The sequence below is a fragment of the Papio anubis genome, unplaced genomic scaffold (assembly GCF_008728515.1).
Source record: "Papio anubis isolate 15944 unplaced genomic scaffold, Panubis1.0 scaffold385, whole genome shotgun sequence".
NCBI lineage: Eukaryota > Metazoa > Chordata > Mammalia > Primates > Cercopithecidae > Papio > Papio anubis.
This window is the reverse complement of record NW_022164007.1, coordinates 2,728-29,797: the sequence shown is the minus strand read 5'-3', so window position 1 is coordinate 29,797 and position 27,070 is coordinate 2,728. Positions and strand designations below refer to the sequence as shown.

General features: G+C 40.9%; 1 long non-coding RNA gene across 1 annotated transcript; it reads right to left on the bottom strand.

Annotated features, from left to right (window-relative positions):
* Positions 1-801: 801 nt before the first annotated feature.
* On the bottom strand, positions 802-27,070 carry LOC108582087. Its single transcript, XR_004181603.1, has 3 exons — positions 25,709-27,070; positions 7,865-9,325; positions 802-3,799 (listed from the first exon to the last, which is right to left on the bottom strand). It is a non-coding gene; the product is annotated as an uncharacterized LOC108582087 (long non-coding RNA).

Genomic DNA, 27,070 nt, shown 5'->3' with positions numbered 1-27,070 from the left:
TCACCCAGCTTTTCTATGGTGTCTTTTTTAAAAAATGAAAATACATACTCTTGAGAACCTACTTTATCTTAAGTGATAATACTCATTTAACTCTTGATGAGGTAAAGTATATCCTAGGATAATATTATTCTAACCTGATTCTAAATCTTACGTTTTTAAAAAAATGTTGTAGTGTTAATCAACTTTGCAGATCTAATCAATATAGACAGCTCTGATGAGTAGATCGTTTCCCTACATTTTTCTTATTTTTTAAGAGCAAATGTTCTTAAATTATTAAGAAGGTATGTGTCACATTATGTTTTGTCTTTAGCCACATTTCCTTTGAAATTAAAAGGAGATAAAAGTCCCATCTATGTACTGCTGGCAGAAAAAAATTGCCGTGAACTTTCCCCGAAGACAATATTATGAAAAGCCTTAACAACAAGCATACGCAAGAAAACAACACACAAAAAACCTTAGAGTCAACCTAAATGTCCATTAATACATAATATGTATTTAAGTCAATAAAATAATTTATAGCTGTGAAAAATAGAGAATAGTTAAATAACATAGAAACATGGCCATACTGCACTGTTCAGTGAAATAGCAACTTGCAAAGCAACAGTATGTTAGCCCAATTTTTAAAAATAAAAATATTTGTGTGTGTGTTTGTGTGATACGTGTTGTAATATGTGTAGAGAAGGACAAACTCGAAGCATACTAGAACAGTTTTTTCTTGGTTGTAAGACTGTATGTTTTCAGGCTCTTTTTTGTTTTGTATTAATTTTTGACAATAAAATGTAAAGTAAATCCTTGAAGATCTATATTTAGAATTTTATTTTGCAGTACTTGCACTTCACTGTAATTCTTGGTGTTGCTATAAAGCTGGCTATATTTACTACCATAATTGATTCTCAACATTCTGTCCCATATTCAATTCTATGTAATGACCCTTATTCTGACGAGGCCTTTTAATAAAGATGGTTGCTATCTGGCCAGCTGTATCATTTAAGTTATAGCTTCTGCTGCTGATCATCATTAAGCTTCAAAAACCAATACTTTCATTAACATTTATAATTTTTTAAATTTTTTCGAGGTACATTAAATCATTAATTAGCCCATCTTCACAGTATGTTTTCCCATTTCCTGGACCATGTGTTTTCAGTCTAGCTGCAGTGACTTCAAACTGCAGCCTCCTAAAAGCAACAGAGTGATTCAACTGAACAACTATTCAACTATTACTTGACTATCCACAGGTGCAAAACATGACACCAGGAAGAGTGAGAATGACACCAATAAACAAAAATGAGCCACTGGTGTCAAGGAGCTCAGTCTAGGGAGCAAGAAAAACACAGGCCTAAGTAATCCCAATGCAATGATTTGAAAAGCAGTAGACAAGCACTCATTCCAATTCCTAAATGCATTCTGCACCTCTGCCAACTTCTTACAAAATGCCCATTTGCTTTACTCTTGTTAACATATTACAGATTGGAAATGTCTCAGAAAGGGAAAGCATGATATTGTACATCTTTAATAGAGGTAAGTGCTCAGAAAGCAGGGACCTACTTATATTTTCCCGCGATGGTGATTTATTAACTAAAATCCAACCCACCCTGTTTGGTAGCCAAATTAGATAAGTTATCTCTTTGTGTCATCCCAGTTCACTGGTGCACCACTCTCTAGCCGTATGAACACTGTTTTATTTTGCAGATGAGGAAATTAGAAGACGGGGGGAACCTGCAGCTTGTCCTTTTCTCCTCAAAAGCCTATTTCAAAGTCCACATTCAATTGCGGTGGACTTTAAGGGGTGGGCTTCAGATCTTCAGTTACTTATCCAACTGCAGGATCTCCTGCCCTCCAGTTGGTGTTTGAGACTGGACAAGTCAAGAGTCTTCGGGCAGAGCTGACTCCACCTACTGTTACACTGCTGAGCAGATGAGAAAACCAGGCTTAATGTTTGTTACCAGTGTCTCTTCCTATTTCTTACTGTGTGACAATGATCGGTATCTGGTTGCCTTAGAGACTGTCAGGCCTGGCATCTCTGCGTATCTGCAGAGCACTCAGTGGTTTCTGAAAACAGGTGTGGCCTGGTTAAGAGTAGCACAGCCACAAGTTTGTTTTGTTTTGTTTTGTTTAGGTTGCTTTGACTCTGGCGGCTTTTACCAACTTTCCAAATGTCACTCACTCTACCTCAGGGGCTATTTGTCAAAGTTATTGGTAAACTAGTTTCTTACCTGTTTTTTCTCTATATTTTAAGAGTTAAAATACTAGATAGAAAAAAAAAGCTTACTGAAGCAAAAACTGGTTTTAAGTGACAATTGTGTGTTCGTTGTGGCTTGCACTTTGACAATTAGTTCTGGTCCTCTTGCTGATGGTGTGGCTTTTGAGGTAAATTGCATGAAGAAAACCAGTTCTCATTTGGTAAGCTCCAGTGGGTTGCAGAGTTGAGGGAGCTGATACTATCACCCACCACCATATATTTGGCCTCACTGGTATAGAGCTAATGACCAGTAAAGGTATTGAAAGTACATTAATATTGGGTCAGATTAAATAGGAAAAATAGACCCTATTCAGTTATGAACATTTCTCCACAAAACAGTACAAAAATGGGACTACTTGTAAAAAGTCTTGAAAATCAATGAATTTAGAAAAAGTTGGAGAAGCTGGGTATATTTTGACAGAGAAGAGACAGTTTAAGGAAGTCAAGAGAGCTGACTTCAAATCTTCGAAGAATAGCATGTGAATGCACAAATAACCATAATCTTTAAGGCCAAGAAAATGGACTGACAGCTTAAAAGGGGAAATAATTTGATTCCAAGAAGGCAATCCATTCTAACAACAAGAGCACATCTTACAGCAGTGAAATGGGTGCCTCGAGACAATGAAAATTCCCATCTCAGGAGCCAACACCAGGTGGTGATTTGTCAGGCTTGCTAGGGAAGGATTCTTGTAGTAGGAGGGAGATTGGATGAGACCTCTAAGGTCTTTCCCAAATATAAGATGCTATCTGTCTAATTAATTGCAGTCAGACTCTTAGGTATTGTCCTGGGCTCTCATCTCTGTGTCGTTGAACTATAGATTCACTTCTTCCTAACTGAGATAATTGAGTGGATTCACATCTTTAAGTCAGCATTCAGCAGAAGCAGTGATGGTGGTGAGATAAATTCCCAGACTTTCCATCTGATTAATTACTGTCCCAGAGCCTTGGTTTAGGAAGATCCAGGAGACCATGAGGCTCATCAGAGTTGAGAGCTAATCCCATATGAAATCAACCAAGTGTCTGTTTCCACTTGCTTCCCCTGAGGAAAAAAAATAATTTCCTTTTATTTTCTGGATGTTTGGGTTCGAGGATGGGTTTGATCTTTAGTGCTTCTTTGTTTTGTTTTGTTTTATATTTGTTTATGTTTGGTTTTAGCTCTGGAGTTCCAAAATGCAACATAATAAACACTTGCATGTCCAAAGCACTTTTGTCTGTTTTGCTGGTGAGAGTTGAAAGTAGATAATCTGCAGTCAAGTTTTGGTATCAGATCAGTCCCCTGTGCAGCGCGTGGTCTTGTGCATGCTGCTTTATTTTCTGGGCCACCATTTTCTCATTTCTGAAATGGTGTAAGCACCATTTTATAGGTTTATAAGAATCCAATGAGAAAATGCATGTCAAGGTACTTTCTATGCTTTGAAGCACCTTTAAAATTTTAGTTAGGGTTATTTAAGTTTTCTGAACTGTGTGTTGTGGTCAGTGAAAGATATAAAAAGCTCTCTTCACTCTTTGCATTAGACTTTTTTTTCTCAGAAGCGACATTTCTTGATCTTCCCATAGGTTCTGTAGAAAAACACATGATTGATTAGAACTGTTGTTTTGAGTCTGCACTTGTAAGTAAAACAGAACATGAGTGAACACCTGGAAAATCATGACTTTCTCAAACTTTCAACTCTAGGTTGGTATAAAATGACCAAAGAGACAAGCAGTAGGAACTATTGAGTTTCATTAGGCAAGGCTAACAACTAAGGTAACAAACCTGGAAATTCACAGGGAAAGGAGATTCTCTGGATCAAACCCAAAGCTGTAAATATTTGTGTGTATTAATGATTAGGATTTGCCATCCTATAATCAGTTTTGCTCTAAAGGGAAAATGTTCATAGAGAGTCCCTCAAACACCAGGCAGCAAAAGCAAACTCCCCCAGCAGAAGATAGAAAGCATTTCACAGAATGGGCTTAGCAGGGCTTCTCACATGCTTGTGGAAAATAAAGTGTGTGACCACACTGTACTAATAATCTCCACAGACAGATACATTGTTGCTTGATTCAGGCCTTGTGTGCATAACATTGTCTATATGTTTTGTTTTCTTTAAACAGAATCATAGAAGATAAGGAGCCACAAAGTTTCACTCTGTTTTCAAAGGTGCAGTCAAAATGTTACACTTCTAAATTGTGGCAACGAGACACACCCTGAAGAAAAAGAGCCTTACACCTTCACAAGAAAGCAGAGAAACCAAGATACCTTGTGATGTCTTGTACATACCAAGAAAAATATGTCCTAACCTTGAAAGCCCATGTTGGACGTGAGCAGACCCACATCATCACAAAACCGAAAAGTATCTTTCTCATCCACTATACCCCTTCTTTTCCAAATGAACACCTGAGACTTTGAGCTACTTCATACAACAGAGTTTCACACTGGAGCCTCCCACCCCTACCTGCATTTCAGGCCCAAGTATTTGCTGGTGTCAGATTCATCATCAAGAACCTTTCTGTGGTCCATTTCCTGGGGCACAATTCTCTAGCGATGGGCACTAATCCCGTCAAATCATCCATTTTTGTTAACATTCATTGCGATATCCATTCCAGGTATCGCTTTGTGTATAAAAAGGAAATTTCTGAAGATAGAGCTTGATATGAAAAGGACTGATTTTAGTTGCAGAGGTTTCATACATAATGGGAGGTTGGTCAAAAGATTATTCCTTGCTGGAAAAAGCTCTGGAAAAATCACGCCACGCAGAAAGCTGTGCACATGGCCTGTGCGTGGATTCAGTGTTGAGGGGGAAGGACATTCTCTTTACACTTTTACAACTTCCTGATGTAAGTGGTTCACTCACAGGAAAAGGAGCAATGCCTTGGTACTGACACTTTCACCCCAAGTTTCCAGCCTGTGGAGTGTAAGGTAAAATTAAAGGATGGGTAATCAGACCATCATGAACAAAAACAGAAAATTGTGTCTTGGCATGCAAATACTGTGAATTTCATTTCTCTCTCTGTCTCTCTTCTGTCTCTCTCTCTCTGTCTCTCTCTATCTCGCTCTCTTTCTCTGCCCCCCATACCCCAATCTTTTGAACAGTTCCAGTGTTGCTAGTATATAATTATGACAACCGGACTTAATTGAATACTAAGCTAATGCATTTTGATACTCTATTATTCATTAACTAAATTTCAGTTGTTTAAGCATGAGGTTAACAAACACTTTTGACCATCTACTATATACTAGACATGATGATGACTACTGGGGATATAGAGAGATAAGATGTAGTCCTTTCCCCAGGGAGCTTACAGTCTACTGGACAGACATAAATGAACAGTAAATGAAAATGCAGTTGTCCTGAACTCAGGGTACTATGGGAACTTACAGCAGAAATAGCAAGCATAGTCTTACAGAGTCAGGAAAAGCTTCATGGAAGACCATGGTGTATATGTTGAATACTGAAAGAAATAGAACAGGAAAACCTGGGAAGAAAGACCGAGGATTTGCATTCATGGCAATTACCCAGCCTAAAGGTAAGAGATATCAGGGTACCTGAGGGGAACTGTGAGTTTCCAGCTTGACCAGACACAAACACAAAGAAATAAGGGAGAGTTGAAAGAGAAAGTTTGGAGAGCAATGCATGGGGAAGACTATATCAGATTTTGCATGTTTTTTGTATCATTTCCAGCCAAAGGCTTGGTTGGATAGACCTTCTCAGAGGGTATGGTTTGAATGACTAAGGTCATAGAATTATAATATTGTAAGGAATTTAGAAATAACTTAGTATTAACACCTGCCCTCTGTGCATAAGTACTCTGTACAACAACCAGACAGGTACCTAGAGCCTCTGCACTACCTTTGGAGGTAAATACCTCCAACGAGCAGGGGCACACTATTTGACAAAGCAGCATTCTCCCTCCCAGTCTAACAGCCTGTGATGTATTTGACCTTTCTTTGAGGAAAGATAATCTTATGGTCCCTGACCTCAAGATGTTTACATTTTAATGATTGTGTGGCTTATCCATTAATCTGAAAAGAATCACAGATAAAGTAGATAATAACATAGACCAGGAAGTAGCATTACCAGGTATTTCAGATTTGGGGATTTATTTCATCTTATTTCTGGGACTTAGGATATGACAGAGGACCAGATACAGTCCCTACCATCAGAACCCTTATGATATAAAGGCTGAACATATAAGTAAGCATGTAGGCCAGGTGCGGTGGCTCACACCTGTAATCCCAGCATTTTGGGAGGCCGAGGCAGGAGGATTGCCTGAGCTCAGGAGTTCATGACCAGCCTGGGCAACACGGTGAAACCCGGTCTCTACTAAAATACAAAAAAAAAATTAGCCAGGCATGGTGGCGTGTGCCTGTAGTCCTAGCTACGCAGGATGCTGAGGCAGGAGAATTGGTTGAGCTCAGGAGGCGGAGGCTGCAGTGAGCTGCGATTGAACCACTGCACTCCAGCTTGGGCAAGAAAGTGAGACTCTGTCTCAAAAAAAAAAAAAAAAAAAAAAAAAGTAAGCATGTAAAGACACTTTATATAATTCATGTGTGTGAACAATATGAATGCATGTGAACACTGACCCACTAAAGTAAAGGTAGTTCAGAAATCTCGGGCAGTTCCCATTAGAGCTGCCTGAAGGCAGGCTGGGAGGATGGAAAGGAGATTGAGCTACAAAACACATAAATGTGAGCTACACAGAAAAAGGGTCAATTAAACAAGTCTTGTTGACTCTGGAGTCTGGCTCTGCATCCCTTTTAAGTGAAGGCCAGTGGCTTCCCACTGTGTTTAGGTTGAAGCTGGCCTGAAGGATAGCTTGTATACTGGAGGTTGTGCAATCAGATACTATTTGGAGGACCTATTAACGGGCCTCATGTGGTGTTTTTCATAAAGAAAATCACCCTCCGTTATTTAATGGAGGTCTGTAGACTTTGAGTCTGTTTTATAGTGGGGATGTTCTTTGTAGATGATAACTACAGGGATTGGAGACATTACTTTCACCCAAACACTGTGGCTGCTGGGAAAGGAAGATTTTTGGAGCAAATGGGACTTGGAGAACACATCACATCTCGCCATATAAAAAGCTGTTCATAGATTCTGTTCTGCACCTTCCTTTATTCTCACTTTGCATGTAAGTTACTTGTGGATATTCTGCTTCCGATCCATAAATTGTAAGTCAACTTCCATTTTAGGTTTCTCAGACCAAGTTTATGGGGTCAAAATGAGCATGGAGTTACAAGCTCTTAACTCTGTACTTCTGCCTCGAGGGAACATGTTTTTCCGCAGATGTTTAGAAAACTCAGCACTCAGTGTGTGCTCCACATTACAGAGCTCCCTTTTCTTCTCAGATAATCCAGTTCTTCCACCTTAGTGTTTCAGAACTACCATTATTTATACATTTCAGATTATACTGCCAGAGCCTGAGGTTGTTCCAAGAGCTCTTGGCTGCACTGGACCCTTGTGTTCTCTTCCTAACAGTGCTGTAAGAAATGGCCAAAAAGTAGTGATTAAAGCAAAATAAATTGACTATCTTCTAATTTGTAGTCAGAGGTTCTAAAAATCAATGTGTTGGTATGGCTGCATTCTCTCTCAGTGCTCTAGAGGAGAACCTGTTTTCCTTCCCTTTTTAGGTTGTTGAACCTACCTGCATTCCTTTGCATCCTTTGACTTGTGGCTTCTTCTTTCATCTTCAATGCCCACAGTGTATCATCTTCAAATTTCAAGTCTCTCTCTCTCTTCCTCATTCTCTATCACTTTTATAAGGTAAACAGTAAAAGCATATGGTCCTGCGCCTTCCAGCCAAAGCATAATCATTCTGAAGGGCAAAATAAGGCATACAAATATTTTATATGTGGCCTCATTCTTTGGCTCAATGACAGTCTTTTCTTTAACTTCAGCTTCTTCAGGCCAATTAGTGGGTATTTTAGACGTCTACAGGAAAGCTTTGGAATTCTTGTATGTTGCACAATGTTCCTAAAGATAGGTCATGCTACAGATTGTGCGGATTGTTTCTGTACCAGCCAGTCAGTCAGCCAACAGAGAATCAAGAAATATGTATTAAATTTCTATTATTATACCAGGTACTCTGCTGCATGTAGAGAATACAGTGGTGAATAAGACAAATGTTCAAGCATTATCAACAGACAGCATCAAAAAAAGCAAGCAGAGTAGCAGAAAGTGAATTATAGCTATTTACAACGCGTATCTTCAGGAGCAGAATAGCAGAATGCAAACTAACACAATGCAAAGGAGGAAAGATTGGAGTCTGTGTCTATAATAAAACTCCACTGCTCTAGTTGTTCAAGAATAATAGATAAAAATTAAAAGACGTAGACCCTGCATTCAAAAAGTTTTCAGTGTAAGTGGGCAAACAGAATATTATACATAAAATGACAAAAAAATTAGTCAATTATAAATATAAATCAAGGGCAGGAACAAGGGTACAGAAGGAAGAATTGTCTAGCAAGGTGAGGGAGCAATGAGCTCAGACCTGAAGGACTGTTGTGAACCGTCATGGAAGGAGACTGGAGGGTGCCACATGTAGTGGGAGTAAAGAAAGATTTGGACTTTCAACAAAGCATTTTCAATGCTAAGGAATAATCACCATTGGTAGGGCAAAATCATTCTGCAAAGTACATCTGCACAGGTGTTGACAAATCTAATGAAAGTTACTGCATAGATGTCAGCTGTGGTTACAAAATCTAAGCTCCTTAATGGACGGGACTTTGCTTTATTCACCACTGTACCCACAGAACTCAAACTACTGCCTGGCACAGAGTAGGCAATCAGTAAACATTTGTTGGTGGATAAGTGAGTGAACAAATGCAGAGACAGAGGAATGAGCAGGGAATTGCTCTTTGGACCAGGGACGGTAATAAGTACACCCCTCTAGCTTACCTCTCCGGAATGAGATACTAATCACCCAAAAGCAGGTTATCATCACTTGCCTTTGCCTATCTGGAGAGCCAAAGAAATGAAGGCCAGACGTGGAGGGTCTTAAGTCACAGACACAGCTTGTCCCTGAACAGCGGAGCAGGAGTGGAAGCTGGGAGTCTTTTTATTACATACATCCTGTAACAGTTCTCATGGGCTTGGCTTAAAAATCCTACAAAAATAAGAATGAGTAAAAGAAGTGGGGAGTATTTCTAGGAACTCCCTTGTTCTTCCAACACCCTATTCTTGTCTCTTTCAAGCGATCTGCTAAACGGCTGCTCCATGTGGTATAAATTCCCCACCCCAGCACTGAGAGCCACAGTGTCACTATTGGAGGAAAAACCTGAAGACGGGGGAACTGACAGAGTCAAGTGCATTAGACTAAATCACAGCATCTAATGAGGTTCCACAGCAACGACTTGCCATGCTCTTTAGGGAAACAGTTTCCTGTCTCCTTCATGTGGCCTCAGCAGGCCTTTCAGTATCTTATGCTGTGCAGAGTCCCTGTGAAATTTTCCCTCAGCCTTTCTCAGCGTGCTCCCGTACACCTTGGAGTTTCTTTCAGCCAACATCACAATCAACTAGGGCTTTGAAAATGAGTTTTTGTGAATAAAGTGAATTATGTAACACTATTCTTCCATAGGACAATTTTTCATCTATCAGGCCAGGCCCTTTGATGCAGGAGAAGGTAAAGCGAAGGATCTGAAGGGGTGTCTTTCTGTGTCTCAGCTGCTCTGGAAGTTTGCTCCTCAAGCACCTCCAGCTTTTCACCTCTACCTTCTGAAACCAGAACGTCCCTGACTACCCAGAGCAGGTGCCCAGCAAGGAGCAAAGAAACAAAATACAAAGTAAATAAACACTGCGACAAGAGGGCAGCAGAGTAATGATAATGCTGTGAGCATGAAAAGCACTGTGGCCTCTCACTCCAAGACGATATGTTCGATATATTATCCCCATACTCATGTTGGAGATGATCCCATGCTGGAGGGGACTGGTGGAGGCAAGCTTGGTCGTGGAGGTGGATCCCTCATGAATGGCTTGGTGCCCCCTTCACGGTAATGAGTAAATTCTTGCTCTGTGAGTTCACACAAGATCTGTTGTCTACTGTCTCCAGCCTCCTCTCTCTCTTTGCTCACTCTCTCTCCCTGTATGGGACAACCAGGCTCCCTTTAGACTTTTACCTGACTGTAACCTTCCTGGAGGTCCTCACAAGAGGTGATGCTGGCACAATGCTTTGTGTGCAGCCTGCAGAACTGTGAGCCAAATAAGTTTATTTTTGTTATAAATTACCCAGCCCCACATATTCCTTTATACCAATGCAAAGGGACTAATGCACCATCCCCAGTGGCCTCCTCCCCATTCACAACCTGCTAGCCAAGCAAGGGTGGTGGAGGCAGATTTGAGGGTGAGCCCCGGATATGAGACAACTCCCACGTGTCACTAACTATGGCTTTGAAGCAGCTGCAATAACTTTTGTCTCCTGGGCAGACTGAGGTTAGGAGTCCAATCCATGCTATGGGGTGAGGTCAGAACACCTTCCCTTGCTTTGATCTCATTGGGCTCCAGCCTCCCTTGTAAAGGTCCTATTAAAGAGGGCTCTAACTGTCTCTGTCTTGGCCTGCCTACTCTTTGGGAATTTTCCTATAATTTTGAATTATTTCAAATCAAAATGTAGTATTTGGAATGGTTTATTGAAAACCCTTCTGAAGGAAAGGGGAAGGGCTAAGGGAGGTCTTTGCGGTTCTCCTGTACTGCTACTTTCAGTGGGGCTCTTTCTGCCCAAAGCCCTTTTTCAGTAAATTGCCCTGGTTGGCTAAACCCAGTGGGTTTCTTCCTATCACTGTATACTCCTACAGGAATTTCAGAAGAATTATTCCTTTTTGCTTCCTGAAATGAGCATTCTATAAGCCTGTGTTTTTAAATAAAATAGCCTGGAATCATTTTCATTAAAAGATAGTTCTGAGGTACAGTGCAAACATTTAACTTATGAAAACTAACAAGCAGATGAAACAAAAAGAGTCGAGGGCTCTCAGTGAGGAATGCTCACTATAGGGGTGTTAGTCTTGAAGCAATGAAGAGAGTTTGAGAGAGTTAAGGGAGGTGTCCTAAGCACATCTGCCCTGGGCATGTACTGTTTGTATAGGATGTGAGGTTCTGGACCAAGTCTCAGCAAGGAGAGCAAGGAGCAAGGGAATGCAGTGAGGTCTCTCCTCATAGTGCCCAGTCAAGGGGCAACCTAGAAAGGAGAACTTCAGGGTCACCCTAGGACTATTTTTGAGGGGGGCACCAAGCCATTCATGAGGGATCCACCTCCAAGACTCAAACACCTCCCACCAGGCCCCCCTCCAACATGGGGGATCACATCTCAACATGAGTATGGAGGGGATAAAATATCCGAACATATCAGATGCGGAGTGAGAGGCCACAGTGCTTTTCATGCTCACAGCATTATCATTACTCTGCTGCCCTCTTGTCCCAGTGTTTATTTACTTTGTATTTTGTTTCTTTGCCCCTTGCTGGGGACCTGCTCTGGGTAGTCGGGGACCGTTCTGGTTTCTCCTAATGAAGGAAGGTAGAGGTGAAGAAAAGCTGGAGGTGCCCAGGAGCAAACTTTCAGGAAACAGCTGAGACACAGAAAGACACCCCTTCCAGATCCTTCACTGCCACCTTCTGCATCAAGGGCCTGGCCTGATAGATGAAAAATTGTCAAATTAGATAGTATACCTGTAATTCATTATTCACAAAAATCCATTTCAAAGCCCTAGTTGATTGTGATATTGGCTAAAAGAAACTCCAAGGTGTATGGGAGCACCCTGAGAAAGGCTGAGGGAAAATCTCACAGTTGCACAGGGTATCCACTCAACACCATTTTAGTTCAAAAGAGACACTTGCTTAGGAGCCTCCTTGCGAGTAACTCACCTTGGATTCACCAGAGAAAGGGAGAAAACCATTAATCTAGAAGTAAAGGGACCTGTAACACAGAAGCTTCTGTATGACACTGCCAAGGCTCAAATCAAAACTCTATACCTCATAATGTCCATGCTTTGAGGCAAGTTATCTGATGGTTCCATGTATTCTTTTACTTCTTTATAAAATGGTAACGATAATAGTGCTGATACTGTCAATTTATTGTGAAGATTACATGTGATGACATATTTAAAATAGAGCTTAGCTATAGTTAGAATTCAATAAATTTTGGCCATCACTACTATTAATCTTTCTAGTAATATTTCTTGTGTAAGAGGTATCCTATAATCAGGTTACTAGGAACTTGACTGCATCATTTTCTGTGTATTTTTAATTAAAGGAAAGCTTCAAGAGAGCTCTTTTAATATAAAAGCTTTTTAAACCTCCAGCATCTATCCTTTCTGTTGGACTCTAAGGAAATTATAGATTGTTCCTTACCAAGTTTTTTTGACTGGATTAGGCTGTACCGTTGCATGTGACCTGCACAAATATAACATATAAACAACATTAAGGTTCACTTTCAAAGGACCTTAAAAAGTTGGGGACCAGTCTTGCATCTTGATTTTACTAGGTGCAAAGGAATCGTTTGAGGTAGGAAAACCAGTTGATAACTGCCCTATGCACTGTACTCACTTTCAAAAAAAAAAAAAAAAAGAAGAAGTTTACAATGGTAAGAAGAATTGAAACCTGCAAAGCAAGTTAATCAAAATATAACGTTAAAGTGTGGATTCTAAATTGTCCAGTATAATATAACACTAAGCCAAAATTTCATACCATCTTGCATCTTTTCTTCATTAGAATTTTGTTCCATCTGTGTTTCATTAACATGTTCATTTACATTTACTGTCCTATGAAGTCATTACGTAGCCTCTTTTCTGAGGGCTCAGACCTTTAGATGGTCCCTCCTCAAGTTCACCTGAGAGTCACGCTTTCTCAAAGCCCATGGATTCCACAAGGAATTGGTTGTCTAAGCTTATGGCGTACACATTCTGATCTCGAACTGAGGGCCACTGTGAGAGCCTGCCTATTGACCTCTGGCCACCCCTCCAATCCCTTCATGCACTGCAGCCACAGTGATTATTTCAAAACAAAAATCTTATCATTACCCTCTAAAATCTTAAATGTTTAAAAGAAACAAACCACCTTAAATGGCTTTCCACTTCTCTTAGGATTATCCAAACCGATCCAAATTTTGAGCATGGCCTACATGTTCCGATGGACTGCAGCCTCAATTTCCACTCCATTTTCATGGAGCTCTCTCCTCATGCCAGCCAGACAAGCTGTATTTTTATTTCTTAAATACACTACCGAGGACATGTGCATATATTGTTCTTTCCTCCCAGAATGCTATTCCAATGCCTCTTTCAGTTTTGCCTCAGGTAACTCAGACATCATTTTAGCCTAGCTCAGGTCTGGTTTGGGTTTTTGTTATATAAATTCACAGTACCTATTTCATGTGTACTTACATATTTATAATTTCAGATATTTAATTAATAGTTTGCCTTTAAAATACATATCCCAAGAACACAGAGCCTGTGTTTGTTTTAGCATTATCACAACCAAAATTGTTTAGCCCATGGTCAGCCTTCACACAGATATGTGAAACCATTTTTTAGACAGGATCTCACTTCATTGCCTATGCTAAAGTGCAGTGTCATGATCATGACTTACTGTGGCCTTGACCTCCCAGGCTCAAGATATCCTCCCACTTCAGCCTCCTGAGTAGCTGGGACTACGGGTGTGTGCCAACATGCCTGGCTATTTTTTTTTTTTTTTTGGTAGAGACGGGGTCTTGCCATGTTGCCCAGGCTGGTCTTAAACTCCTGGGCTCAAGCAATCCTCTCATATCTGCCTCCCAAAGTGCCAGGATTACAGGTGTGAGCCACCACACCTGGCCTGAAACCTTTAAATCTAAGAGAAAAACTCATCTATACATTTCAACAATTTTTACTTAAAAATCCAAGTTACCCAAGGTCATAATTTTCATGTAATATTGCCAGAGGGTCTTTAACCAAATGTCACCTTTTAACTAAGAAGGCAACTGGCAACTGTTTCTAAAACTTAGATTCCTGTCTCAGCATTCTCTGTGTCTCTTTACCCTCCTTGTTTTTGCCTTAGCACTTACCACCATTCAACCTATATTATATTAAATGTGTCTAGTTTGTTGTCTGTATCACATAGTAGAATGTTAGCTCCGTAAGGGAGTAAATTTTGACTCTTATTTACAACTATAGTCCCAGTATCTAAAACAAAGCTTAGAACACATTAAGAACTTGGCAAGTATTTGTTATCAAATTCTATAGCTCAACTCAGCACTACTAGACCCATTGACTCAAGCTGATATCTTCTCAACAAAATCATACATGACATAAGAAAAATAAATAGCTTGTTCTCATGTGATGGGTTTTCTAGACCAATATTAGCCACTGTCCACATGTGGCTATTGAGCACAGAAATGTGTCTAGTCCAAATTAAAATGTGAGTATAAAATACACACTGGATTTCAAAGAATTCGGATAAAAAAAGAATGGAAAATATGTCAGGAATCATTTTATATTGATTGCATATTGAAATGATCATATTTTAGATATATTGGGTTAAATAAAATATATTATTAAAATACTTTTTACCTGTTTCTTGTTTCTTTTTTAATGATGCTACTAGAAAATTGAAAATTATATACATGTCTTACATTATATTTCTATTGGAGAGAACCTGTTCCAGAATACACTTTTCCAATGCCTGAAACACCTTTTTGAGGAAATGCTGGGATGCAGACCAAAATGTAAAGAACCTGACCTCTTAATCCTCTTTAGAGGAATTCACATTACTTGTGTACAGTAGTCCCACCTCACTGGGGGAGGTTGAGCATTCTGCAGTTTCAGTTACCCAGGGTCAACTGAGGTCCAAAAAACAAGTGAGTACAGTACAATAAGATATTTTGAGAGAGAGAGAAACAACATTCATGTAAATTTTATTACAGTATATTGCTATAACTGTTCTATATTATTTTAGTTATTGTTCATCTCTTTCTGTACCAACTTATAAATTTTATCATGAGTATGTCTGTATAGGAAAAAACATAGTATATAAAGAATTCAATACTATCTGTAGCTTTAGAAATCCAGTGGAAGCTTTGGAACATATCCCTTTAAGATAGGTGGAATTACTGTATAAGGAATAAGGGTTGTAGAAAAAATTCCCTTTTACATGGTGGTTTTAGTCAGTTTCTTTCTTAAACATGAAACAAATGAATTTTGGTAGAACACAGAGTGAACTAGGGCTCTTAATCTCAAGTAATCATAGAAGTATTACGTATTTGTCTGTTATCTGGCATATAATCATGTATTTGTCTGTTCCCACATTGCTATAATGAACTACTTGAAACTGGGTTATTAATGAATAAAAGAGGTTTAACTGGCTCGCAGTTCCTCAGGATGTACAGGCAGCATGTCTGGGAGGCCTCAGGAAACTTATCATCATAGCAGAAGGCGAGGAGGAAGCAAGCACCTTCTTCACATGGCTGCAGGAGAGAGAGAAAGCAAAGAAAGAAGTGCCACCCACTTTTAAACCATCAGATCTCATGAGAACTTACTCACTATCATGAGAGAAACAAGGGGGAAATTCATCCCCATGATCCATCACCTTCCACCAGGCCCTTCCTCCAATTCAACATGAGATTTGGCTGGGCACACAAATCTAAACCATATTCTGCCTCTGGTCCCTCCCAAATCTCATGTCCTCCTCACATTGCAAAATACAATTATCCTTTCTCAACAGTTCCCCAGTCTTAACTTATTTTAACATTAACTCAAAAGTCCACTGTCCAAAGTCTCATCTGAGACAAATTAAGTCCCTTCTGCTTATAAGCCTGCAAAATCAAAAGCAAGTTTGTTACTTCCAAGATACAGTGGGGGTACAGGCTTTGGGTAAATGCTCCCATTTAGGAGAAATTGGCCAAAGCCAAGGGGCTACAGGCCCCATGCAAGTCCAAAACCCAGTAGGGCAGTCATTAAATCTTAAAGCTCCAAAATAATCTCCTTTTACTCCATGTCTCATATTCAGGGTATGCTGATGCAAGAGGTGGACTCCCAAGGCCCTGGGCAGCTCCACCCATGTGGCTTTTCAGGCACAGCCCCAATGGCTGCTTTCATGAGCTGACATTAAATGTTTGTGGCTTTTCTAGGTGCATGGGGCAAGTTGTCAATGGATCTACCATTCTGAGGTATGAAAGATGGTGGCTCTCTTTTCACAGTTCTACTAGGAAGTGCCCCAGTGAGGACTCTGTGTGGGAGCTCACCTTTTCCCTTTACACTGCCCTAGTAGAAGTTCTCCATGAGGGCTCCACTCCTGCAGCAGACTTCTGCCTGGACATCCAGGCATTTCCATACATCCTCTGAAATCTAGGGAGAGGTTCCCAAACCTCAACTGTTGCCTTCTGCATACCTGCAGGCCCAACACCAAGTGGAAGCCACCAAGGCTTGGGAGTTACACCTTCTGAAGTCACAGCCTGAGCTGTACCTTGGCACCTCTTAATCATGGATAAAGCTGGGATGGCTGGGATACAAGGTACCATGTTCCAAGGCAAAACCATTTTTCCCTCCTAGGCCTCCAGGCCTGTAATGGGAGGGGCTGCCATGACAGTCTCTGAAATGTCATGGAGACATTTTCCCCCATTGTCTTGGCTATTAACAAATTTCTGCATTTGGTTTGAATTTCTCCCCAGCAAATGGGTTTTTCTTTTCTACTGCATGGTCAGGCTGCAAATTTTCCAAACTTTCATGCTCTGCTTCCTTTTTTAATATAAGTTCCAGTTTCAGATCATGTATATGAGCATACACTTTTCTATGAGATCACTTTTCTCTGTACACTATGAGATCATGTTCAGATCATGTATATCATGTATATGAATGAAGACATTCATGTATATGAGCATACACTTTTAAAAACAGTCAGATTACATCTTGAATGCTTTACTCCTTAGAAATTTCTTCCACCAGATACTCTAAATATTCTCTCTCAAGTTCAAAATTCCACAGATCTCTAGGACAGAGGCAAAATGTGCCAGTCTCTTTGCTAAAGCATAGCAAGAGTGACCTTTACTCCAGTTCCCAGTACGTTCCTCATCTCCATCTGAGACCACGTCAGCCTGAACTTCATTGTCCATATCACTACCAACATTCTGGTCAAAACCATTCAACAAGTCTCTAGGATGTTCCAAACGTTTCCACATCTTTCTGTCTTCTTCTGAGCCCTCCAAACTGCTCCAATCTCTGCCCATTACCTAGTTCCAAAGTTGCTTCCACATTATCAGGCATCTTTATAGCAGTGCCCCACTCCCAGTACAAATTTTCTGTATTAGTGCATTCTCATACTGCTATAAATAACTACCTGAGACAGGGTAATTTTTGAAGAAAAGAGGTTTAATTGACACACAGTCCTGCAAGCTGTACAGGAAGCAGGAAGTTCCTGGGAGGCCTCAGGAAACTTACAATCATGGTGGAAGGCTAAAAGGAATCAAGCACCTTCTTCACATGATGTCAGAAGAGAGAGAGCAAAGGGGGAAGTGCCACACACTTTTAAACCATTATGTTTCATGAGAACTCATTCACTATTATGAGAATAGCAAGGGAGAAATTCGCCCCCATGATCCAATTGCTTTCCACGAGACCCTTCTTCCAATTCAACATGAGATTTGGATGAGGACATGAATCCAAACCATATCAAATGATTATTCTGATTTTCTCAAGTTTAACTGAATTCTCAAACGATACTGATAGATTTATCTTAAAGTTTATATTGTTGTCATGTCTCAAAGTTATATTTCTCTTGAAACAAATAAATGTAGGTCCTTTAGAGGTGCTATCTCCATTTTAAAGTCTGTACTAAAAAACTTATTTTCTAATGGGCCACTCATCTAAAATAAGTGCGTTAAATCGTAAAAGGAAACAGTTGGTCAAACTTACTAGTAAGCATAACATAAATGAGTGTCCATGTAACTAGTGCAATGGTGATATACTCAACACATTTGGTAAATATTTTCTGCATCGGTCAGTGGAATATTAAGATGATAATATGTTGAACCTATCTTCAAAGAGTCTGTAGTTTTATGAGGAAGATGACATATAAGCAGTTAATTTCAACATCATGTGGTAATTTTCTGATAAACAGCAAAACTGGGTGCAATACGTGAACAAAAAAAGGAACCAGACCCAACTGGTTAGTGTGTGTGTGTATTTGCAAATACATCATGTAGTGAGATGATGGAAGAGATAGGGAGGAACAAATGTTATATCTTCAATTAAGAATCAATATTATTTATTATTGAATAATTAGACTTTTTTGTTTATCATCATCTTGATATGCTAGATTAGTTTGAAAGTGATCACTTCCTTCTTACCAGGACTTTCACTATAACTGTTCAGAGTCTTCTTGTGTTAATAAGGAGTAATGAGATCAAGTAGATAAGATAGCTGTGATGAAGATTTTCTGCATTTCTTTACTTTCTAAGAAATGCTCTACCATCAGAGAAGGAAAGACAACTTCTTCCTTGCTGCTAATGGCATGTTTTTACTAAGTTATCCTGGCCAGGTCTGTACGATCTTGCTTAAGCGCCTTCCTGAGCATTACATCAAACCCAAGGAAGCTTCCAGAGAAAGTCTCAATCCTGCCTGTAGGATTGCCCTGGGACTCGTCTTTGGAGGAGATGGAGGAGCTTATGTTTAGGTGAAAGAAGAGACCAGCCTTCTCAAATGCCAAAATATCCAAAGTGTCTCATATGCAGGTCTGGTATCAAAAGCTTATGGAAATTTGTTCATTTGGGAAGCAGTTTCTGGATACTGCTGGAGACTCGAACGTTAAGTTAGGGAATTTCAACTGCAGTCATAATCATAATGCTTATTCATAGATAAATGAATTTGCGTTCAAGGAAAAGAAGTTCAAGGTATTCTAAATTTAGTGATTTCTATCAAACTAGACTATTAGAAAGCAACAGGCCTACTCCCCTTCTCCCAGTGCAAAACGTCTGGTACCCAATATTTGATACAGTAAGAATAAAAACATAGAAAATTATTCTACATGTACAATTAAACCATTTTTAAAGGGACACTTTATTATGTGTCATTATGTGGTTCAATGACTCTTTGCACTACATAACTAATCCAAAAATTTATTTACAACTTAGAATCTGAAAAAAAAGATAGACTTGTATCTGTTTATAAAACAATAGCCCATCATGTTTCTCTAATTATCTTGCCTGCCAAGAAGCACAGGCAGTGCTACTGTTCAAGCAAGCTAGTTCAGTGTTTCCCAAAGGGTGCTCCACAGAGTTCTACTGCACGATGATTTTAAAAACATTTGTTTAATGACATAAATGTGAGAAAAGAAATGTACAATTCCATCAGCATATTAACAATTGTAAGAGATCTAACAATAAATGTTTATATTTGTGTATTTGCTTGTTTATTTATTTATTTTTATTTCAATAGTTTTTGGGAAATAGATGGTTTTGGTTACATGGATAAGTTCTTTATTGGTGATTTCTGAGATATTGGTGCACCTGTCACCTGAGCAGTGCACACTGTACCCAGTGTTAGACTTTTATTCCTCACCCTCTTCCCACCCTTCTCCCTGAGTCCCCAAAGTCCATTATAACATTCTTATGCCTTTGTGTCCTCATAAATTAGCTCCCACTTATAAGTGAGAACATACAATGTTTTTTCCTTCTTATGTTACTTCACTTAGAATAATGATCTCCAACACCATCCAGGTTGCTGTGGATGCCATTATTTTGTTCCTTTTTATGGCTGAGTAGTATTCCAAGGTACACACACACACACACACACACACTACATTTTCTGTATCCACTCATTGGTTGGTGGGCTGGTTCCATATTTTTGCAATTGCGAATTGTGCTGCTATAAACACAAATGAGCAAGTGTCTTTTTTCATATAATGACTTCTTTTCTTCTGGGTAGATACCCAGCAGTGGGATTGCTGGATCAAATGGTAGTTCTTCCTTATCCAACTATAGACTTCTGCCTTTGCATAATATCTGCTATTTCAAAGCTCACAAAGTTGGGAAAGGCCATTGACTGATTTATTTCCCTCTTCCTTCTAGAGGTCCATTTTGTTTTTCTCTACTTCCATGCCTATCTTCCATATATGGATTATAAGGCACAGATAATAAACTGTGAGTTGGGGCAAGTCTGTATGTATACGTATGTAAACACACACACACAAAAAACGTGTACGTTCTGCTCTGCTTCTTTCCTCCCCCTACCCCCGCTTTAGCTATTGAGCTCAAGTTTGTTCCTGGCAGGACCTGCACATAACAATATAGCCTTCTAGGGAAAACCCAAAGCCCTTCAGGAAGTGGTATGCGATGATGTACTATAGTAGCTGGTGTGTTTCCTTCTGAGTCAGGGCTGCCACAAGGGGGTCCCCAGGAATTGACACCTCTCTGAAAAGATGTTAAGATGCCAGTGCTGAGGTCATGACGGCCTCTCCCTTTGTTAAGGGCCCTCTAGGGCTTTTCCGAAGACACTGAGATTAATAGAATCCAAACCAGATTTCAGCCCAGGCCCTCCCCTCTCTTTGAATTACCGTTGCTTCCTTATTTTTTTTTTCTTCTTCTTCTTCTTTTTTACTTTGAGACAGAGTCTTGCTCTGTCACCCAGGCTACAGTGCAGTGGTGTCATCTCAGCTCATTGAATCTCCGCCTCCCAGCTTCAAGCGATTCTCCTGCCTCAGCCTCCTGAGTAGCTGGGATTACAGGTGTGCGCCACCACGCCTGGCTAATTTTTGTATTTTTAGTAGAGATGGGGTTTCACTATGTTGGTCAGGCTAGTCTCGAACTCCTGACCTCACGATCTGCCTGCCTTGGCCTCCCAAAGTGCTGGGATTACAGACGTGAGCCACCGTGCCTGGCCTGCTTCCTTGTTTTAAAGATTCCTTGGAGTACCTTTGGTCACCAGTTTATGGTTTCACATCCTTTTACCATAAAAGGCACACTTCTGTGCTGCATCCAAAGCAGTGTCATAAAAATGTTCCCGTGGGTTCATTTTGCGTTTGCTCCCAAATCTTCCTCATGAGAAGACTAACTTAAAAGGGTGCCTGAAACATACCATATGCCTGGAGCAGCAGTAATGATGTCGTTTCACATGTTTAGAGATCTTTGACTCTTCTTCCCTGTGCTGGTCAGTGCACGTCTTCAGAGGCTCAGTTCTATAGGGGCTCTGTCAGGCTGATTCCTACAGAAAAATACTCCCATGCTGCTTTATAAGGAATTAACACTACTGTGAAAGAATCCTAGAACCATTGCCATTTAGTTGAAATCTTGCTTCTTTTATGTAAAGTAATAATAATACCATTATTAAGACAGTTCAGAAATGCTGGCCAATTTCTCTTTTGTCAGCAGCTGTCTGGAAAGCTTTTACCTAGAGAACAACTTTATATGCTAGAGCTTCTTTTCTCTAGAAGACTCCAGATCATTCTCAAACCATTCTCTTTGAAAGATGGAGAAAACCAGGCCCAGTGGAAGGCAGTGAATCTCCACTGGCTGCTTTTGAACCTGTTCTGGATTCAGCATACAGAACCTCAGTCCGAGGTCAACTTTCCAACATATGGCACTGCTTCCTGGACCCGATCTGTCATTTAAAAAATAATGCTTATAAAACTTTGACCCGTGAACCAGAATCTCCTGGAGTGCTTATTACAAGACTGTATTTTAGTGGAAAATTTGGTGAAATCTGAATAAAGTCTGTAAATAGTAAGTGAATAGTATGTGAAAATTAAGTGAATAGTAATGTACCACAGTTGTATATGAAGTTAACATTAGGCTTTTGGATATTTACCCGAAGGAACTGAAAGCACGGACTTGAACAGATATCTGCACACCCATGTTCACAGCTGCATTATTCACAATAGTCAATAGGTAGAAACAATCCACATATCCATCAACACACAAATGAAGAAGGAAAACGTGGTATATACATGCAATTGAATATTATTGAGCCTTACAAAGGAATGAAATTCTGACATACGCTGCAATAGAAATGAACCTTGAAGATACTACGTTAAGTGAGATAAGCCAGATACAAAAGGGCAAATATTGCATGATTCCACCTATATGAGGTACCTACCAGAGTCAAATCCATAGAGACAGAAAGTCAAATGATGGCTGGCAAGAGAGAATGGGGTGTTATCATTCAATGGCTACATCGTTTCCATTGGGGAAGATAAAAGATGGATGATGGTGATGGTTGTCCAGCAATGTGAATGAATATTCTTAATGCCATTGAACTGTACACTTAAAATAATTAAAATAGTAAATGTTATATTATGTATATTTTACTACAATTTTTAAAATTAAAATTAGGGGAAATGGAATGGAGGTGAAGGGTATACTAAATTGACAATACTATGTGTGCAACTTTTTTTGTAACTCTAAAATGATTTTCCAAAATAGTTGATTTTTTTAAGCCACTAATGGAGTACTAGACATTCACCATCAACAATAACAAGAAAAATGTATTTCTGGCCTCCACACTAAACTATCAGAATCTCTAGAGTTGGGAGGTGGGCAAGGCACTTTATTTTTAATAAGTTTCAAAATTTAAGAACCACCTTTTCTTCAAGATATTTCTAATAATCATCTTCTTTCTCCCTACCTCTTTCATCAGTGAAGGAATGAAATCTGTGCGTGAATTTCCGGGCCACCAATTTTGTAGGTAGATGTTGTTTCATGACTGTGCTCTGGTTAGGCTTCGGGCTCAGCGAGGGCCACTGGGAGTACATGTAACCCCGGAACTAATGGTGTCGCCAGGCCCCTACCCCTTGCCCAGATCCTCTCTCTGTGGCTCCTGCTTTCTTTCCACCTCCACTTCTCTACCTTAGAAAAAAGGCTCCATTCCTGAGAAACTCAGTAACCATGGATTGATCAGGTCACGCCCAAGCTTATTTGCCTCTCCTTCCTTACCCTCTCTCAATGACCCCTTTCGAAAAGGGTCAGGGGCAGATTTGTAATGGAATACAAGAACAACAGGCAAGAAAATGTGACAAGAGCATTGAGCTTTAAAGCTTTCTTGTCTCAATGTTACACTCAATAAAAAGAAAAAAACAGTGGTCATGGGCATGTCAGGCCGGGGGCTTGGAGGCCAGAAGTGAGTCCTGTTTCCTCCATGAAAGCTACAGCACTTTACTTCTCAGTGACTCAGTTTCCCGCTTGTAAAATGGGAAAGGTGGAAGAGAAAGACTCTAAGGGCTTCCCCAGCTTTGAAAGAGTGTGATTGAACAAAATAAGACCATCCTGACCTGAAGTAGCCACTATCTTTAGGAGCAAAACTTGCACATTTAGCAGCTCAATGATCAACATTTCTTTTCTTTTATATATATATATCTTTTTTTTTTTTTTTTTTTTTTGAGACAGAGTTTCACTCTCTTCAGCCAGGCTGGAGTGCAGTGGCATGATCTTGGCTCACTGCAACCTCCACTTCCTAGGCTAAAGCCATTCTCCTGCCTCAGCCTCCTGAGTAGCTGGGACTACAGGCGTGCACCGCCATGTCCGGCTAATTTTTGTATTTTTAGCAGAGACAGGGTTTCACAATGTTGGCCACGTTGGTCTCAAACTCCTACCTCAAGTGATTCACCCGCCTTGGCTTCCCAAAGTGCTGGGATTACAGGCATGAGCCACCGCACCCAGCCAGCAGCTCAACATTTCTTAATAAAGATGGAACACTAAGATGATTCAAACTAAACTTCTAAATGAAGAAGATGATATCACTGAGTCAACTTTTCCAACACCTCTAAAAGAGAGAGTGTTGGGAGGAGAGAGGCACCGGTGGCCTCTGAGACACCATGAGGCGACTCCGTTTTTTGATGTGTATGTAAGTGGCTCCTGTCTTACTCTTTATTGAAGACAAAGAAACTGTGACAGGAACGAGTTTGGTGTCTAGAAGAAGAAAAGAGTGTGGGGGCTTGCTGATGCCCCCACACGCTCTTCTCATTTTTCTCCTCACTCGTGATTTCTGGCGAAGCAAACAGTCCCCTGGAGGACGGCATGACCTTGCGTGGGCTCCTCTAGTCTTTGGGGATTTGGAAGCCGGGATGCTGAAGTTTGGAGATAGCATGCTTGCTGCTCAGGGTTGGAAGCTTAGGTACTTAATAAAGTCTGAAAGCTGTTGCTCCAACAGGGACAGCCAGTGCCCCAAAGCCACTCTGAGCAGCACTGAGCTGTCAGCTCCAGCAGGGCCTAGAAGAAGGGAAGCAGGTCAACTGAGAGCTGACACAGACAGACCAAAGCAGAGTGGGAGAAAAGGGTGCAACACAGACAAATTGAGGTGAGAGGGCTCCCTTCTGCCAGGGTTGCCCTTCCCACATGAGCCAGTGATATCTAGGCACAGCAGCTTCCTTAAGCATCCCCAGATTTGCCTTCCTGGGCTCTGGGGTATCCAAATCTTGTAAGCAGTGCCACAGGCCTGCCAGAACTTTGTCATTCCTCCTGCTGCCTTGGCTAACGCTGGGAACTGGATGATCCTTCTGCCTGGTTTATGGACTCTTGATTTTATTCTTGCTGCCACTAAGGCTGCTATAATGCTTGTCGGATTTCCTTGGAACTTGAAGATGGGCAGGGGGTGCTTTCATAGTTACTGACAAGGTAATCTCAGGAGCACTCATTTCCCTGACTCCAGAGATGAAAGCAAACAAAAACAAAAACAATAAGCAGTTTATATTGGGCCAACCATCTGTGGCTAAGGAGAAAGGCCAAGCAATGACTGCGGCTTCCCAGCCCAAACAGGCTCCAGGAAAGAGGGCTCAATCCACAGTCTGGGAACATGGACAGCCAGAAATGCTAAGGCTGATTATGAGCTTTCAGGAGTCTGAGCTGGAGCCTCATCTGCCTGTTTTGCATTTCAGACAGGAGGAGGCAGTGTGGATGAGACTGTCAGACCTCGCAGCATTTCCCTTGCAACTCCACGACTTATTTGCCGAGTGACCTTGGACAAGCCCCTTAACCTCTCAGAGCCTTCAATTCTTTGCCTATAAAACAGAACTAGCAACATTTCATTAAAATTTAGGGAATCTGAAGTATAATGGCATTTCTCTATTAGAGCTTTCTCTGCTTGACCCTTGGTAATTTTTGCCTTTCAGCACCTTTCTGGAAAGAAATGAAATGAGTAGCATCTTCTTGTGAATAGGAGTCTTTTATAGAGTTATGGAAAAGATAATTCCCTTGCCTCGGCACCTTTCTTTCGTTGCTAGTTGTGCCACTGACTTGTTGCATATCCCAGATCCAGTCAGTTTTCTTTTCCTTGCCACCAGACCAACACTAGATCTTATAGCAGCCCCCATATAGAAATGATTTCCACAGGATGCTCACGCTGTGGGTTCTCAGGCTCCTCATAGTGAGTGTTGAACCATCAGGCCATTCAGAGTTCACTGAATATGACTTTTGCAATAAAGATTAGATCCCAATAATCCCTGCTCACAACACGATTACTAGCTAATCCATCTCAGTCGAGGGTTTCTTTTCTCCTTTGAGTCACAAGGAATCCTTATTACATGAAAGATGAAAACTTGAAATGCCTACCAGAAATATCACCACATGCACCATCCCCCAAACCAGGCCGTGGGGTCGGTCGATGAGTCTTCCCTGTGGTTTGGATGCTGACGCCTGAGTGACTCCCCTCATGAGCTCAGAAGCAGAGAGAGGGAACTGTTTTCAAAGCAGAGAGGTGGCTTAGAGGAAACAGGTACAGGCCTCGGCAAAGAACTTGACTCCATGTGAATGCTCACTCTGTGTGAAATTGTTCTTATTATAGTGATTTGTGGGGAAGAAATAACCAAGGAGGGAAATAAACAACCACACTGACAAGATAAAGGAAGAAACCTAGGCCCTAGAAAGGAGAATTTTCTAGGCTGATTTCTGTGCCTGAAATGCACCCATCGACTCTTCTGGAAACTCAGCTGTGTCTCCCACCCCTGAGGCCAGCCCCTCCCAGAGCTAACTGCAGCCCAAGCAAGCCCCCGTGGCAGGAGTGTAGCAGGGGCCTACAGCTCACCCACCTCTGCTCTCTGATCATGGCACACCGAGCCTGTCAGACCACTTGCAGCCCTGCTATTTGATCTTATCGGGCCCTGTCAGGGAGGTGAAGTGCATGCGTCAAGAAGTTCGTGGCTGTTCATCATTGTGGTTGCCCTGAAGTGGAGCAGGCAAGGTAACACTTGAAGCCATTTTTGCAGAGAATTGCACAAACAGCAGCGGGTGTCATAGACTCAGTGGTTCCATTTCAGATCGAGAAAACACCCACAGAATGGTAGAGGCTTCTAAAGAAACACCACAAAACACAGAGCAACATATACTCATGCACACACACCAGAGCAGTGTGAACCAAAGCCCCGGGTGGGAGGACGTGCTGTGCGCCAACAAAAAACAAAGGGGGAGATGCATTATTTGTTGGGGGGTAGAAAGGTTGGGAGACTGAGACTCTGCTGCAGACGAATGGGTGCTACACTTACTTGTTGGGTGGCAGAAAAGTTGGGGGACTGGGGCTCTGCTGCCAACGGATGGGCACTATATGACTTTCTTTGAGGAAGGCAGTTCTGAGAGTGAGAAAAAAAAAGACTGATAGTTCTTGGAGCTTGAAACTGAGAGTTTCTACTTTGGAGAATTGAGAACAATTTCCTTCTGAGGGAGGTGGTAGATGGAGCAAGGGAAGTCCAAATTAGGGCGCTTTTGGAGGTGACAGATATTTTCAATCTGCTAAGCAGTGGAGCGGGCAGGAACTGACAATTGTTACAATTATTCTTGCATAAAGTAAATAAGATTTTCCTCAAAGTAGAACGCACCTGTTGACTGGGCTAAGTTAAGCATTAGAAACACCTAAACTTGCCATTACACATTTTTCAATTTGGCAAATGCAATACAAGAGTGAATGAGACAAACCTTGAC